Source organism: Hyaena hyaena, unplaced genomic scaffold (assembly GCF_003009895.1).
Source record: "Hyaena hyaena isolate Hyena2069 unplaced genomic scaffold, ASM300989v1 scaffold_99, whole genome shotgun sequence".
Taxonomy (NCBI): domain Eukaryota; kingdom Metazoa; phylum Chordata; class Mammalia; order Carnivora; family Hyaenidae; genus Hyaena; species Hyaena hyaena.
The window spans coordinates 3,526,125-3,544,089 of record NW_024080731.1 but is presented as its reverse complement, the minus strand read 5'-3'; positions in this window follow the sequence as shown (position 1 = coordinate 3,544,089).

Genomic DNA, 17,965 nt, shown 5'->3' with positions numbered 1-17,965 from the left:
CTAATAGGAATATAACAGGATCAAGACTCTTGTCATGGAACTTAATAAGCAGGAAAGAAAATTAAGTAATTTATTACAGGAAAGTGCTGTGGGAATACGGGAGCACATGATCAGTCTTGAAGAGAATGAGGAAGAAGGTAAACCACAGAAGGCTGCTTAGAAGAGATGATTTTTAAAAGCTCAGAAATGCAAGAATGGACAGGGGTTAAATAAGAAACAAGGTAAGAAAGTACTCCAGACAGAGGAAAAAGCATAAGCAAATGGGCCTATTTTTTTTAAGAGATTCAGATGGACATACACTCTAAGGTCATATTAGTACTGTTTAAACCACATGAAGTAATATGAAATTCATCTCAGGGCCACAAGAAATTGAAGGTTTTTAAATGTGTGTGTGTGTGTGTGTCCTTATGTACGTGACAATGTTGCTTCCTGGAGGGTACTATTCTTCATTGTGCTTTGCTTATATGGCATCAACTTACTTTGAATAAGGGAGAAATGGATCTTCCTGGATCCTGAGAAAAAAGACCCACAGATGAAATGGTCCACAACCTGAAAGTTATAGCATTAATTTAAGGCTTATATAGTCCTATAGTCAGTGTGAAAACAGTATCTGCTGTGATACTAAGCTGATATATGCAGCAAGAAGAGAAATTGAACCCAGCAGAGTATAAAGGGATAAATATTCAGAATGTGCAGCCCAAAGATGCAGTGACAGCTGTGGTGATAAAAGAAGCATGACTGTCTGCTGAGAAAACTCACAAGAGGGGTTTATGCCAGATTACTATGTAAGAAATGGACCGTATGGGTCAGAAACAGAAGAGAAGTTGGGGAGAATAATCTGAAATGCCTATTATACTCCAAATAAACTCTAAATTCTTAACTTAGAAGGTCTTCCAATGTCTATCCTCTCTTTACCTCCCTTTCCTCATCTCTTGTCTCATCCCCAAGTTGTCCCTGGACTTTCAGTTTCCTTATACTTGCTTCTCATCCCTCTGCTTATACACATGGTTTCATTTTGCTAGATCATTTTTTCCTTACTCACTTGCTTAATTTCTCCCTCGCCTTCAGATCTCTCCTTGTGTGTTGATGCTTTAAGAAAGCATTTCTAAGCACAGTATATGCCTCTGGTTACATTCTTTCCATCAGAGCACTTGCCACACTTTACTCTCTGCCCCAACAAACTATAACTTATGAAGGTAAGGATCTAACTTACAGAGGGATCATGAAATCCATAATAGCACTATTACATAGTGGCTGTTTAATAAGTGGTTGTTGGAGATTGGATCTGACTTGCCAATTGACTGACAGACTGACTGACTGAATGAATGAATAAGATAAAAAAATGAAAACACAAAACCTTAAGAGCACACATTAAAAGAAAGAAGGGAGAGCAGGGCACTGTAATGATGCTTTACCCATAATGTTTAAAAAGAGTTTACTGCTTATCTTTCTACTGCTTCATCATCAGTGTATTAAAATGTAACGGATTTCTGTATATTGATTTTGTATCTTACTGCATTCATTTATCAGTTCTGGTAGTTTTTGATGGAATCTTCAGGGTTTTCTATGTATAGTATCATGTCATTTGCAAGTTGTGAAAGTTTTACTGCTTCCTTGCCAATTCAGATGCTTTTATTCCTTTTTACTGTCTGATTGTTGTGGCTAGGACTTCCAGTACAATGTTGGATAAAAGTGGTGAGAGGGGATATCCCTGTCTTATTCCTGACCTTAAGGGGAAAGCTCTGTTTTTCAACACTGAGTATGATGTTTACTGTGGGTTTTTCATATATAGCCTTTATTATATTCCTGTAAGCCTATTTTGTTGAAGGTATTTACCATGAATGGATGTACTTTATCAAATGTCTTTTTTGCATCTATTAAAATGATCATATGGAGGTGCCTGGGTGGCTCAGTTGGTTAAGTGTCCGACTTCGGCTCAGGTCATGATCTCACGGTTTGTGGGTTCAAGCCCCGCATCGGGCTCTGTGCTGACAGCTAGCTCACAGCCTGGAGCCTGCTTCCAGTTCTGTGTCTCCCTCTCTCTCTGAACCTCTCCTGCTCACGTTGTATCTCTCTCTCTTTCTCTCAGAAATAAATAAAACATTAAAAATTTAAAAAATTAAATGATCATATGGTTGTTATCCTTTCTCTTGTTGATATATCACATTGACTGATATGTGAATATTGAATCACCCTTGCATCCCAGAAATAAATCTCACTTGATCATGGGAAATGATTTTTTTTAATGTATTGTTGGATTTGATTTGCTAGTATTTTGTTGAGGGTTTTTGCATCTGTGTTCATTGGAAATATTGGCCTGTAGTTTTTCTTTTTTTGTAGTGTCTGCCTGGTTTTGGTATCAGGGTAATTCAGGCTTCATAGAATGAATTTGGAAGTTTTCTTTTCTCTTGTATCTTTTGGAATAGTTTGAGAAGCATAAGTATTAACTCTTCTTCTTAGGTAGAATTCACCTGTGAAGTCATCTGGTCCTGGACTTTTGTTTATTGGGAGGTTTTTCTTTTATATAACTATTTCAATTTCATTGCTGGTTATCAGTCTGTTCAAATTTTCTGTTTCATCTTGGTTCAGTTTTGCCAAGTTAATGTTTCTAGAAATTCCTTCATTTCTTCCTACTTGTTCAATTTGTTGGTATATAGGTTTTCATAATATTCTGCTCAAGTGTATTTTTGTGGTGCTGGTTGTTATATCTTCTTTCAGTAGTAATTTTGTTCATTTGAGCCCTCTCTTTTAAATTTAAATATCAGATGTCTTTAGTGCAACATCAATTAAAATAAATTAGATGTGACACCTGTCCCCAAGCCTGGGTAACTCGAATTTTGAGAGAATAAGAAACTTAATGTTCTTCATATGACTGTTCTGAACATACAAAGTAATAGGGCAGGTTCTTAACATCTAGTAAATAATAGAATAAAAGGATGAATAATATTTACAAGTCAGATACATTTGAAGACAGTAAGATATAATAACAAGTTTTGGGTAACATTCCTTTCTTGTTACATCTTGTCATCATAAAATTTGTATTTTATCACCTGTAAGTGTAGTAATTTGTTTGCAAGAAGATCTCCTATGAGATTTTGGTTTTATGATCATTATTTTTATTACTAACCTCAAGAGACTTGTCGCTTGTTTACTTGCGTTTTACAGAAAACTGTACTTAATCTTTGTAGGTTTTTTTCTTAATAAATTGGATTTAAAAGCACTCAAATTTAACCTGCTGGCAATTATTTAATTGCTCTTGTTATAATTAACTCAACCTTTACAATAGAATTAAATCAAGATGGATACAAGACTGTTCAGAGTCTCATGAAATTAGGAATCAATGAATTGATATCAATTGTGATTAAATAAAACAGAGTGAGTGTAACAGAAATATTTGTAAAAATAATGCCCTTACTATATCAGCAAGAATCTGTAAATTTGAACCAAGATTCCTTAATTTTTATAGAAGACTGGCAAAGTTCAACCAGTTGATGACCAGTATCTTTTGCTCTTATCTTTGGCATACTACTATGCTACATTCTAGCCCCTTATGATGTGAAGCCAACAGTTCAAGTTCTGGACAACTAATGTGGGCCTGAATGATGTGTGTTCTCCAAGCCTGGTTCCTAAACCTTTGAACCAGATACTCCAGATCCTTTTTCTACCTGTCTGCTATCTAGCAGCAGAAAATCCTTTGGAAGTCTCCAAAACCTTAGAATAGAGTGGAAATATATGACAGATGGGTAGGTCCCTGAGAAACTGTAAAGAGTAAAGTCTACCACTTCCTGCCTTAGATGTGATATGAGTAAAAAACAAATCTCTACTATGGTAAGCCATGGTGATTTAGGGATAGTTTCTTACAGGATACAGTCTAATCTGAATAATATAGAGGATATGAAGAAAATTCTAAACTTAGACTGATGCTTTCCTCTCTTAAATACCACCCAACATGCTCAATCTTGCTATATATTGAATTATTAATTGTGTACAAATTGGTCTAAACAAATATAGTATCGATCTGGATATTGCTAGTAAATCTATTTAGCAATTGTTTCCTATATTTTTACAATAAAAATGTGAGTCTAAATTAGAAGTGTATAGTGCTTACCATTGAGCCAATATATTCTCCTTTTGTCCCACAAAACACTAAAACACCTTTGTTAGTTCTTAGTAATATTTTCTTCTCCCACATGCTCCGTATTTTCTGTAGGATCTTTTTACTGGACAATTTCCTATCAGTAGAAAAATAATAATTTGGGCATCTAGGGAGTTTGATTTAATGAAAATCCACATTAGTAGTTAAAACCCATTTTATCAAGTCATATTATGATATACTCATTCAAATTAAAGTTAATCCTCATCTTATTTCATCTTATAAAATGAACATACTTTCCACTTTCTATTAAAAAAAACAAATTTTTATGCTAGTTACTAAACTGACTAGCTATTAGCAATATAAAGTTTCTCATTCTTTAAGTACATAGAAAAAATTTGGTCATGATGGCTAACAAAAGTAGTACCATTATTTCTAAAGTACTACACATTATTTTTATTTAATTATATCCAGAATCCACATCAGAATAACAAGGAGTCACTGTTATTCTGAAATAGCATTTTTGGATTACTGATTTTATGGGTGAATGCAATGTTCCCCTTAATTCTAAAAGGAAGTGAGCATTTTGTATTACAGTATATTTCTCATTTTACAGATGAAAACATTGAGATTCAGAGCAGGAAGGTAACTTGCTTAAGGATCTACAGCTAATAAGTGGGAGACCTGCATTTGACCCTAATGAGATTGGCTCTGATAGCCTGACCTTTTAATGACTAAATCCATTAACCAGAATTTTTCAGACCGGAGAACTTACAGATTGTTGAGAATGTATCTGTGGCTCCCTAAGGGTCTATAGACCCTAACTGAGAAATACTACAATTAACTACTAAACGTAGTCTCATTATGTTATATCTTGGTCTAGTACAACTACAAACACAAATTTACATAGAAATTACAAAGCAGTTGCATGATGATAAAAGAAACTATAGGATAACCCAAACCATGTGTGTACATACAGGCATGGATAGATGGATAGTCTATCCATCTATTTATTCACCCAGTTATTGAAGAGTATGGACTTGGTTGTGTACAAATAGAGACTTTAGTTTTCTCTAATCACTGCCTTTACAGTGCTCTGGAAGCAGTCTCTAAATCTAGGTCTGCAAACTGCTGTAACACCAAGACTTTAAAAGCAATAAAGGAGCAAGGGTAGTTGAAAGAGTATCAATTTGCATATACTCAATTTCTTACGTGTTCTTTCCTCAGACTGATCTTGTTTTGAGAGATCTGTGGGAGACTTAAAGGCAGTTTCCCCCACTCCATCTCTCCCTCCCTGTGTCTTCTGTCCTGGTTCACGGAAGAAAGGCACACACCTCAAAAATCTCTCTGGACGTCAAAGAAAGTGATTTCAAAATATTGATGTCAGAAAATATATCACTGTCAATGGATAACCACGGAAATATAAACCATTTTAAGACTTGTGCCTTTCCCTATCTTGTAGACGTTTCTGTCCAAGCTGAAAAACTGACACTTAAAATGGATTGGTTTTGTTAATTGTTGTTTAAAGAAAACCTCTTCCATCTTCCCACTCTTGCCAAAGAATAAATCAATTTTGAGGGGGTTTCACAGAAGCAAAGCAAATAACATATGGGTAAGAAATATTAAAAATTGAAAACAGCTTTTTTCATGTACTTAAATATAAGCAGTTCTTTTCAGCTCTCTCATCTTTGGGACATGTTACTAGCTGAAAAGAAAAACTTTGAAGAGTTAAAGCAGTATAGGTTAATGAAGTAGATCCTTTTAATATAATTGGAATATTTTTTGAGGCCACCACAATTTTCAAGATACGTTGGATAAAACCCATGGATAAAATTTTTATGATTTCTTTCAGAGTTGGTATGTATTATTCAACAAAGGAGTTAGAACCTGTTTTATCAAGTCCTATCATGAAATACTTATTCTAATTATTCAGTTCTCCTCTTATCTTATAAAATGACTATATGTTCTACTTTTAATTAACAAAAAATAAAGATATATACTAGCTTCTAGACCAGTTAGGTTTTAGCAATAGGGAAGTTTCCCTTTATTTAGAGCAAAGTTTGATCATGATGGCTGGTAACATTGATAGTGTTCTTTCTGATTTCATACAGAATAATTTAATTATTCCCAGTGGCCAAGTAACAGACCCTGATATATGAATGTAGATATTTAATAAGGAAATATTTCTGAGTAAGTAAATGACTTATGATCTAGACTTTGTATTACATGCATTATTTAAAAAAATTAGTAATAAATAGCACATTAATTTACAATTTTAATTTATAAATTATTATAAAATTGTATGAATTAATCTTTTCTTGATTGAGAGGATTCTATCTTACAAGACATGTTCTGTACTATATTTCTCAATGTTTTTGTGTTTTTCATAATACTTTAAGCACTTTTGTATTTTTTTACTTTTTTAAAATCTTTATTTTTGAAAGAGAGAGAGATAGAGAGACAGAGTGCGAGCGGGGGAAGAACAGAAGGAGAGGTAGACACAGAATCCAAAGCAGGCTCAACTCAGAGCCCAATGTGGGGCTTGAACTCACGAACTGCAAGATTACGACCTGAGTCAAAGTCAGGCGCTCAACCTACTGAGCCACCCCAGTGCCCCTGTTTTTTGTAATACTTTTGAATATGAGTTATTAACGTGTTTACTTGACTAGGAAAATGCAGTTAGATTTTCCTTATCACAAAGTATTTTTTCTGTTTTCCAAGTTTTATTTTAAAGAGGTATTGATATTTCTTGAATATACTTCTTCTTTATTTACTGGTATGTGTAATTGCAGTTAAACTGCAACATAATGATTTGCCCAACTATTAGAGTCATCAGTTCAAGTGCAACAACTTGTTTGGTACATAGTAATGTCATGTTTGCAATTATTAGTATTATTGACTTATTAAATAAATGCAATGATAGCCAATTTGTAACATGGTTTTGTTTGAGGAGGAAGAGACAGAATCAGTAGCTATGCTATAAGCCAATATACTGGATTTTGCTAAGACTTTTATTGCCCAAATTTAGATTTAGAGAACACTGTCTAATCTGTGGTACACCGCAATCCATGTTACATCACACAAGGAGTCTGTAGTGTGTGCCAAACAACTCTGTTAACAGGCAAGGGAGAGTGTAATTTAATGAAACAAACAAGGATAGAATAGGCTGCGGCTTCAAAAGGTCAAAGATAACCAATTTAAGATTATACATTTTTCTTTTCTACTGATGAAGAACATGACTCTGGGTTGGATTCACTGTTTATTAGATTTTCTGTTCCCTCTTTTCCTGATTTACTTTCATTTCTGTAAAAACACATTCTCAAGTCTCTTTTTAACAAAGAGGTCATCAGAGGTAATCCTGCATCCATGAATACTTTAAAATGGCTTTAGTTGGTCCTTACACTTGATTAGATATTTTGGTTGTTTATTAAATTCTGGCTAGCAAATCATTTCCCAACAGAATTTGGAAGATGCTACTTCATTAGGTTCTAGCATCCAATGCTACTGCTAACATTTTGAGGTTTAGGTATAATTCTTATTCCTTTGTAAGAAGACCTATTTTTCTGATTGAAAACCTTTTAAGATTTCCTGTTCATTCCTGGAATATTGAAATATTCAAAGTGGCTCACTGTGAGTTTTGGGTATTTTCCTTCATTTATTTTGGGGGAAGTATTTGATGGGTTTTTTCAGTCCTAAGACTCCTGGCTCTTTGGCTCTGGGAAGTTCTTTTCTGTCATTTCTTTAGAAATTCCTTTTTATCACCTTTGTTCTTTTTCTGGAAATTCTAGTATCTGATATTAGACCCTCATTAGAAAACATTTTCTTTAAGATTTCATTTTGAAGTAATCACTACCCCAGTGTGGGATTTGAACTTATAACCCTGAGGTCAATAGTTGTATACTCTACCAACTGAGACAGCCAGGTGCTCCAGATAGTATTTTTGATAATTTTTTATTTTGGTTTGGCAATGAGAAATGGTTTTACCAACTAAATTGCATAGTAATCAAATGTAGCTAAATCTGCAGCTCCAAAGTTTTTTTTATAAAGCTTATTTAAAGCATATGGCAAAAGAAAAAATATATTATCAAAAATATTATATTGGCAAATATGTATTAAAATTTAGAATAATTTATTTTCCAAACATTTCTGAGTACATTGAGGGGAAGTTTTAATTTAGTGGATAAGAGAACAAACTGAAACAAGATGACCTGAATGGAAATCCTGGCTTCCCCACTTTCTAGCCAGGAGATATTAGGCAATTAACTTAACCTCTCCATGCTTCAATTTTCATCTTTTTTAAAAGTTTACTTATTTATTTGTTTTGAAAGAGAGAGAAAGAATCCCAAACAGGCTCTGTGCTGATAGCACAGAAACCAACATAAAGCTTGATCCCATGAACTGTGATTTCATGACCTGAGCTAAAATCAAGAGTTGGACACTTGACCAACTGAGCCACCTAGGCGCCCCTCAGTTTTCATCTTTAGAATGAGGTATCAACGGACCTATCCATAAGGTTGTGATGAGAACGGAATAGTTGGTAGATAGGTTAAGCTGTATGAAATTTCTGTGTCGAACCATTTTTGACCTGTAATTTCAGTTTCACATGGTTCAACCTAATAAAAAGGTTCTTAGAACAACAGTATCTGTCATATGGTGAAGACTATACAGGAGAAGTCTTAGCTATGATTCAGTTCAACTTGATCACGTTAGAGTAACAGTTACAGATAACAGTTGTTTGGTAAGTTTTGGTAAAGCTGTTTCAGAATACTTCCCAAGACTGGAGAAAGCAAATGGTTTTCACCTCTAGGTAACCAATCTTTTTGCGGGTCAGTAGTTTTCAAATTATTTGCTTTTGACAAAACTGAAGGAAGACTTAATTGAGCTATGAGTGAACAGGTTAATAACAATTATTTTTGATCATGGATTTCGGTGCTATTTTTACTTATAACATAGAAAAAGTTCAAATAATTAAGTGATGTTTATATTAAATACTATCATTCCTATCAACATATTCATGTAAGCATATTTTTATTTCTATATAACTATAAAAAATAGGTATGGAATTGATCCTAAATTTGTTGTATTCTAACATTAAATGATATTAATCTTTGCATATATTAACTAATATTTAAAATTAAATTATACATAATTTAATCTCATTAAGAGATTCATTTCTAATTCTCTTATATTTATAATAAAATTTTACCTCTTGTTATTTAGGATGACATTTGTAGAATAAGTTGTTTTGGTGAATTTCACATCATATTAAAATAATTTGATCCAAAAAAAATACATGTTAAACCTATAGGATATTTTTAACAAATTAATAAATTAAACTTAATTTATATCCATAATCTAATTCTCTTAATTTTTTAATGCTTTATTTCTGAGAGAGAAACAGCATGAGCAGGGGAGGGTCAGAGAGAGAGGGAGACACAGACTCTGAAGCAGGCTCCAGGCTCTGTGTGTCAGCACAGAGCCCGACATGGGGCTCAAACCCACGAACCGTGAGATCATGACCTGAGCTGAAGTTGGACGCTTAACCGACTGAGCCACCCAGGTGCCCCTCTAATTCTCTTAATTTTGAACAGATAGGCATTAATCAACAACTATATTGCATAAGAAAAATGTTCAACTGGAGAATAAGATACTGCCTTTGACTTCTAATTTCTTGTAGTGGCTCTTCTTGAGGCTTTCTCTCTTGGATTTAGTAAACACCATATCTCCACTGTTGAGGCAAAGAAGTGAAGACCCGGATTAATAATTTATGATTTGGATAAAGTTCAGCTATCCCTACTCCCTGAGGTTCTGCTTAAATAAACAGGGTTGGGATAGAAAGTAGTGCTATGATAGGGAGGTAACAGCTGAACTATTTGTAATCTGCCATCAGAGAGATCATGGCCTCTTAATTATTTTTAACATTCTTTAGAATGTAGGGAATTGCCTCTTCTTTCTCATCTTGAGCTTTTAGTTGATGAACTTAAGACTATCAATAAGGAAATTTCTTCTCAGTTCACAAACACAGAATGAAGCACAGATGTTTTAAATTGTCTAGTGAAGTATTTGTAAAATCCCTAGAATGTATTCTTTGTTATAGGGAGCCACAGCCCCCAACGTGAAATTCTATAAGTGGTATACTTCCTAGCTTTTAGACAAGTGCCACCCATATCCAAGACATCCTGTGAACTGGAGATTACACCAGTACCACAGTATGTCTATACTACTATTTATAAGTAAAATTTCATGGAGATTCATTTTAAAACATCAAAATAAATAAACTCGTTTCTAAATTATCTGTCATTTTAGGGGCGCCTGGGTGGCTTAGTCGGTTGAGCGTCCGACTTTCGCTTGGGTCATGATCTCACGGTTCGTGGGTTCGAGCCCCGCATCAGGCTCTGTGCTGACTGCCAGCTCAGAGCCTGGAGCCTGTTTCAGAGTCTGTGTCTCCCTCTCTCTGACCCTCCCCTGCTCACGCTGTCTCTCTCTCTCTCTCCTAGAAATAAATAAAAACATTAAAAAAATTAAAAAAAATTATCTGTCATTTTATTTAGAAATTTCTAGAAAACTATGAAATAAAATTAAGATTATTATAATGAGTATGTGGATTGAAATTAAGAATAACTTTTAGTATTCTTAACATTAATCAATTCTTTAAAACTTTATTACAGGATAAATGTACCAAAACTAGAAGAGAAGAAAAAGCACGGAAAGAAAAATGTAGTAACTGTCCTGATAAAATTATATGTTTATCAGCAATTCAACAGTCTGGACGAAAAGACTATTTCCCCAGTATCCAGATCTTTTTTAAAAATGATTATCTAACAACATTGTTTCTTTTGTTTGTTTTTGGCCACCATTCTCTAATTTATCACTGACCTAATCAAGTGAACATTACTGGGGGCTGGGAAGAGATAGACTCCAAATACACGAAAACAATGTTTAGAAACACATCTCAGTCTTCTATAATGTAGAGATAACAGAGACAAAGTATCAGTACATTCAGCCCAGGAAATATTATCAAGAATGAAATCACAGACAACAGTTTGGAAATATATCAAGAAACCTGGAGAGTTCCCAACAGAATGCTCACTAATCTTGCAGTTTTCGGTTTATACCATGGTATCCTCTCGGGATACTATAATTTAGAATTGATTCTGGCTTCACGTGTGCAAAGACAACAGATTCTGAAGTTTATGTGTGACTTTTACTCAATATCTAAACCAATGACTAAGTATATTAGAACTATTCAAGGTGATGCATATATTTATTAACATAATACTATTGCCCAAGAGTACAACATGTTGTTTTCCACATGGCATTTTCTGTTTGATGATAACATCTGATTTGTTCAGTGGTCAGGCTTCTGACGCTTCAACATCTGTAACAACTTGAGAATCTGATAGCAAGTGGGAAATTTCTGACCCATTGAAATACCTGGTATTCTAAGATTCGTGCAACTTGCCTACTGGCTAGAACCTTAATTCAATCTTATATATAATGAATGGACATTTTTAACATGCTTGGGTATTTGATTTCTCTGCCCACATCAAAGTAGAAGGAAAAGAATTGAAAGCTTTGTTTGAGAATTCATGCATTCATTCTGTAAACATTTTTGAAAGAACTTCCCACGTGCTCAGCCCTGCACTGACAAACTAAAATGTTATATAATCGTAAAGTAACAGCAAGGGGTGAGAGAGAAAAACAACTCTACTAAACCCAAGAATAAAACTAATGGTCATGAAAATTACTCTAAATTGTTAAAATAAAGCTAAATTATACTTATGATTTTCTTTTTGTGGAAGCAAATAAAAATGTCCATTTATTATATAAAATATTGAATCAAAGTTCTAGCCAATAGACAACAGAAAAACAACTATACTAAACCTACCAATGAAATTGATGGTTATGAAAAAGGCTCTGAATTGTTAAAATAAGAACTAAATTATACTTATGATTTTCTTTTTGTGAAAGCAAATAGGAATTGTATCTATTTTAGTAGAATTTTTAAAATTTTGTCATTTTATAGGATTGTAACTTAAAAAGCATTTTGTTGAAAATGTGATCTTTAATACTTAATTTGGTATTCTTATATAAAATTTTGTATTCAAATATAAAATTCATTTATTGAAGCAGTGAACTTCACAACAGCAGCAGGTATATGACAATATTACCAGGCAGTGCCTCACTTTTTCTTTAGAAACTTTTAGAATTTATTTTCATAAAAAATAACAATCTCTTAAAGGCCAGTAGAGAAATTTAATAAGCTTGAGATTAATTATGATTACATTATGTCTTAGAAAATGGACATTGTGTAATAAGGTACAGCTAGAGTCCCTGGAGAAACCACCATAGTTATTTTCAATTGGCTACTTCTATTAGATACAGGAATAGCACCAAAAAGCTTTAAAAATTTAATAGTCTCTGTCCTCCCTAGAGGACTAAATCAGTAGATTGAAATGCAATGTTATTCTGGATTTCAAAATAGAATATTCTGAAGTATGTACTCGCATTAATATTAGTAATCATTCAGAAAAATAATCAAACATTGCACACGTTAAACTAAGAACTTACTTCCTAAGTTCAAGAGCTTCATAAAATATTGCTGTGGGCAAGTAAACATTTAAATCAAAATTGAACAGAGAAGCCTCCGGTCTATAGCTTAATGTATTTTCTGATCTAAGTTACATGTGCATTATCACATTTTGTGCTCATATAAAATGCACAGTTTCCAAAATAAACACAAATCATCACCACCAATCAAATTATTAACATTCTCGTGAAATTCAACTTGGCTAAAACCCAAAATTGACATTCTCATGTCTGATTTCGAAAAGATGTTCTTTTCTGTGTGATATATATTTATTGTTTTAAACTAACAACATACCTCTGTGTTAGTCATTACCAAAAATAACTATATGTGACCATTCACATATTTTGAAGTGTAAAGTTGACAATTATTTCTGAGCAAATGTTTTACATTTTACTTGCAACTTACTGATTTCTAGGCTTTCCCCAGGAAAAGCAGTTTTGAACCAATAATCCTACATTATTATTGTTATGTTTCTATAAAAGCATTGTGTTAACTGTTCTTGGCATCCATTATATGTAATTAGAGTTATAAGTGCAAATGAAATAAAAACAAAAATTTGACCCGATGTTTGGTTCATCCATTTGTAAAGCAATTGAGTAAAATGAAAAGTTGCCATCTGTTTTATGTATTCAAAACCCACCTGTTTGCAACATGGTCTATTGTAGCCTTTTCATGTTATTGTGATTTCCGGAGGAAATATATTCAGATAATTTTTGATGGCATATTTCAAAATATTTTGGACTCAGCAATTTTATGGATTTTTGATTCTTTTTTTATGTTTTTTTATTTATTATTAAGACACAGAGAAACAGAGCATGAATGGGGGAAGGGCTGAGAGAGAGGGAGACACAGAAGCCGAAATGGGCTCCAGGCTCTGTGATATCAACACAGAGCCCCATGCAGGGCTGGAACCCACGAACTGTGAGATCATGACCTGAGCCGAAGTCGGACCCTTAACCAACTGAACCACCCAGGTGCCCCTGGATTTATGATTCTTGATACATATCAGTTTTTCTTTCTTTTCCTTACTTTTACATTACAAATATATGGAAGTGTTTTATTTTTTTAAATAGTTTATTATCAGGTTGGTTTCCATATAACACCCAGTGCTCATCCCCACAAGTGCCCTCCTCCATGCCCATCACCCCCCTGCCCCCACACCCATCAGTCCTCAGATTGTTCTCAGAATTCAAGAGTCTCTCATGGTTTGCCTCCCTCCCTCTCCCCAACTATTTTTCCCCTTCTTCTCCCCCATGGTCCTTTGTCAAGTTCCTCCTAATCTTCCTATACGTGCAAACATATGGTATCTGTCCTTCTCTGCCTGACTTATTTCGCTCAGCATAACACCCTCAAGTTCCATCCATGTTGCTACACATGGCCAGATTTCATTGTTTCTCATTGCCATGTAGTATTCCATTGTATAGCTAAACCACATCTTCTTGATCCATTCATCCGTTGATGGACACTTAGGCTCTTTCCATGTTTTGGCTATTGTTGAGAGTGCTGCTGTGAACATTGGGGTCCATGTGGCCCTATGCATCAGCACTCCTGTATCCCATGGGTAAATTCCTAGCCATGCTATTGCTGGGTCATAGGGGAGTTCTATTGTTAATTTTTTGAGGAACCTCCACACTGTTTCCAGAGGGGCTGCACCACTTTACATTCCCACCAAAAGTGTAGGAGGGTGCCTGTTTCTCCACATCCTCGCCAGCATCTAGAGTCCTCTGATTTGCTCATTTTAGCCATTCTGACCGGCGTGAGGTGGTATCTCAGTGTGGTTTGGATTTGTATTTCCCTGATGAGGAGGGATGCTGAGCATCGTTTTATGTGTCTGTTGGCCATCTGGATGTCCTCTTTGGAGAAGTGTCTGTTCATATCTTCTGCCTATTTCTTCACTGGATTGTTTGTTTTTCGGGTGTGGAGTTTGGTGAGTTATGAAGGTGTTTTAAATAAGGAAAATAACTTTCACCTTATTTTCTTGAATGATAAAAAGAATTTTTCAAGAATCTGTTTCCCTAGGCACAATCACGGAAATCTCAAAAGAATGAGTCTTTACATATAATAAAATTGGAAAAAAATAGAGCTATTTAAGTAATAATATTGTATAAAATCACCAGATGACATCTCCTAGTTCCTATAGAAGATTTCTGTTCTCTTGGTAGACAAAACATTTGAAAGAACAAAATGAATTATTCTGTACCAGAAAGGAGGTGTTTCCAAGTAGTCGCTTTATTTTTGTATGTCCTTTCCTCACTTGTTAGTTTCTTGCTTCCATTTTTACTGACATTAATAAAAAGGTTACTTACTGCCTATGTAAACTATAAGGTTTATTACCAGGGAAAGACCTAGAAGCAACCACTAAAATTCTCTTCTTAAAAATCTCTTTCCAAGAATATAAAGTCCAGGGTATAAATCAAGTGTCTGACTGATGCTCATAATATGACAATGGTACTTCTGATTCAAAGCTGAGTTCTGCTATAAGAGGCACAGCCAGAAGGCAAAATTAAATGTGCAATGTCTAAACTGAGTTCACTGATCATCTTGTCTCCTCTGAGAACCTCAAGCTGTGGTTTACAAACAGGTTTCTTGCAGAATGTGCCCTGATATAGCAAACTGATTTTAACTTATGTTACCTTGGGGCTTTTTTTTTTACTCTTCTAAATGGAGAAGCAGCAGGATATTAAAGAAAGAAATCTAGAAAAGTATACCATCTAGAACCGTTTCCCAAGCCCTTTGTTGTGGTCAAATGTTATGTAGAAATAACTGATTCAACAAAAATGAATGCTTGTTTCATTTGCTTGTTTGAAATGGCTTAGGGCTTTTTGTATTCTGATGCGTTTGGTGAATTTCTCAAAAGGAAATATGGGTAAAAGTGGTATTAACAGTGATTTCACCACAGCATACACATTTTGCTGATTTCGTATGAAGATTTGATCTCAAATGAATGTACTTTGGGAAATATTGGCCTGGTAGAAGCTCATGTTAATACCTTGTTTTAAAGAAACAATTATGAACATTTTAATACTATCATTAATGATGTTTTTTTCGTTAAGTGTGATATTAATGAATGAGATTTGAAATATTTTTATTTCCAATTTTTATTGGAATATAGTCTATAACATTTTAGTTGTGAGGTGTGTCATCACAAATTTTCTCATAGAGAAATGTCTGTATATGTGGAAAACATAGTGAGTCACTGAATTTTTCACATTTCTATGTGAGATGTGTTGATCCAGACTGTGACATGACATGAGTTGTTCAAATTAATTTTTTGAAAGTTTTTCACTGAATCATACAAAATCTTAATGTATGAAGATGTCAGTGGAACTATTTAATACATTTACCTCCCTTGGTTTAAGGAACTCCCAGTTCAAGGAGATAAAGTAAAATGTTCATGTCTAAGTATTGGAAGGAAAAAAAAAACAACAAGAATAAAAGTAATAAACAGGGGCACCTGTGTGGCTCAGTTGGTTAAGTGTCCGGCCAGCTCAGATCATGATCTCAAGGTCCATGAGTTTGAGCCCCATGTCGGTCTCTGTGTTGACAGCTCAGAGCCTGGGGCCTGTGTCTCCCTCTCTCTCTGCCCCTCCCCTCTTCTCAATTGCACCCTGTCTCTCAAAAATAAATAAACATTTAAATTTTTTTAAAAAAGTAAACAAGATACCTGGGGTTTTTTTTCTCTCTCAAACCTTTAGGGAATCCAAAGATTTCCAGCCCTGACTCTTGACTTGATGACACGGGCTTCCATTCCTAAGGCCCTCTCCCAGTCTCTGGTAGCTGCTAGCATTTCAGCATTTAGGTGTTTGTTCTAAGCAGCAATAAGAGGAGAATGAAAGGATTCTCTCTTTCTCTTATTTATTTATTTATTTTGAGAGAAAGAGAGGAAAAAAATCATGAGGGAGGGAGGGGCAGAGAGAGAGGGAGTGAGAGAGAATCCCAAGCAGGCTCCATGTTCATGGAAGAACCCAACTCAGGGCTCAGTCCCATCAACTGCGAGCTCATGACTTGAGCTGATATCAAGAGTCAGATGATTAACTAACTGAGCCACCCAGGCACCCCAAATGGATTCTATTTAAGAGCATTTTCTGGAAGCGGCACACTCCACTATCCTTATATTCATAATTAGAATTTAGGCATATGGTTCAAACCTAAAGGCAAGGAAGTCATGTGCCCAGCTAAAATTTGAGAAGAAAGTGAGAATAGTGATTAGGAGATAATTAACAACCTCTGCCACTCAGGACGCTAATTAAAACAGAACTTGAGAGTTAATTCAGCTCTTTAGATTTACTGTTTTTTCTTTAAAAAAATGTTTATTTATTATTTATTTATTTTGAGAGAGAGAGAGAGAGTGGATGAGCAGGGGAAGGGCAGAGAGAAGAGACAAAGAGAATCCCAAGTAGGCTCTGTGCTGTCAGCATAGAGTTCTATATAGGGGTTGAACCCAAGAACCATGAGATTATGACCTGAGCCAAAATCAAGAGTCAGACGCTTAACCAACTGAGCCACCCAGGTGCCTCCTGTTTATCCTTTTTTGTTTTTTAACCGCATCTCCACTTATTATGTAAGTATACTCAAGTTCTCCATTATTAAACTCTTCAAGCCCTTCATCAAACCTTCCCTTCCTCATAAAGCTTTTCCTGATTACCAAACCTCAGTATGATGATTTATATCTCTGAGTTTTTATGTATTCCATCTATACAGCAACCTCTGGGTGGTATTGCCTTGTAGACACTTCTGTTTGTATGCAGAGTTTTTCCAACTGCATCTCAAGTTCCAAAAGGCATGAGAGCATAATTTTACTATAGAATTGTAACTGACCCAAGTTTTTGATTTTCTGAATCCAATGACACTTAAACCTTCAATCTAGTTTAGTAGCTATAAACTCGTTGACCAGTGTTGTTTACAAAACTTCATCCCACTCCTTGACTTCTGTGGTGCCATCCATCAACTCATCTTGGAGTTGCAACTAGCATGTTAGTGTTAGAACACTGTGTTCCCACAATCCGTAGTAGAAGAGATCTTGAACTTTGAGCTCCACTCAGTGCTCACTTGTAGTATATTTTAATACCGTCAAAGTTTGCACACTGTTAGCCTACAGACTGGATCTGATTTGTAGACCTATTTTGCTTGACTCATTAAGGTTATTAAAAAGTGATTTAGTCATCAACATTTAAAAATCCGGAGATGTCATGTCAAAAAAAAAAGACAATAAAATTTCTAGATGCTTTTAAAAATATTCAAAGATCTGGCAACATTGGGCCAACATGCCTACATGCTATTAA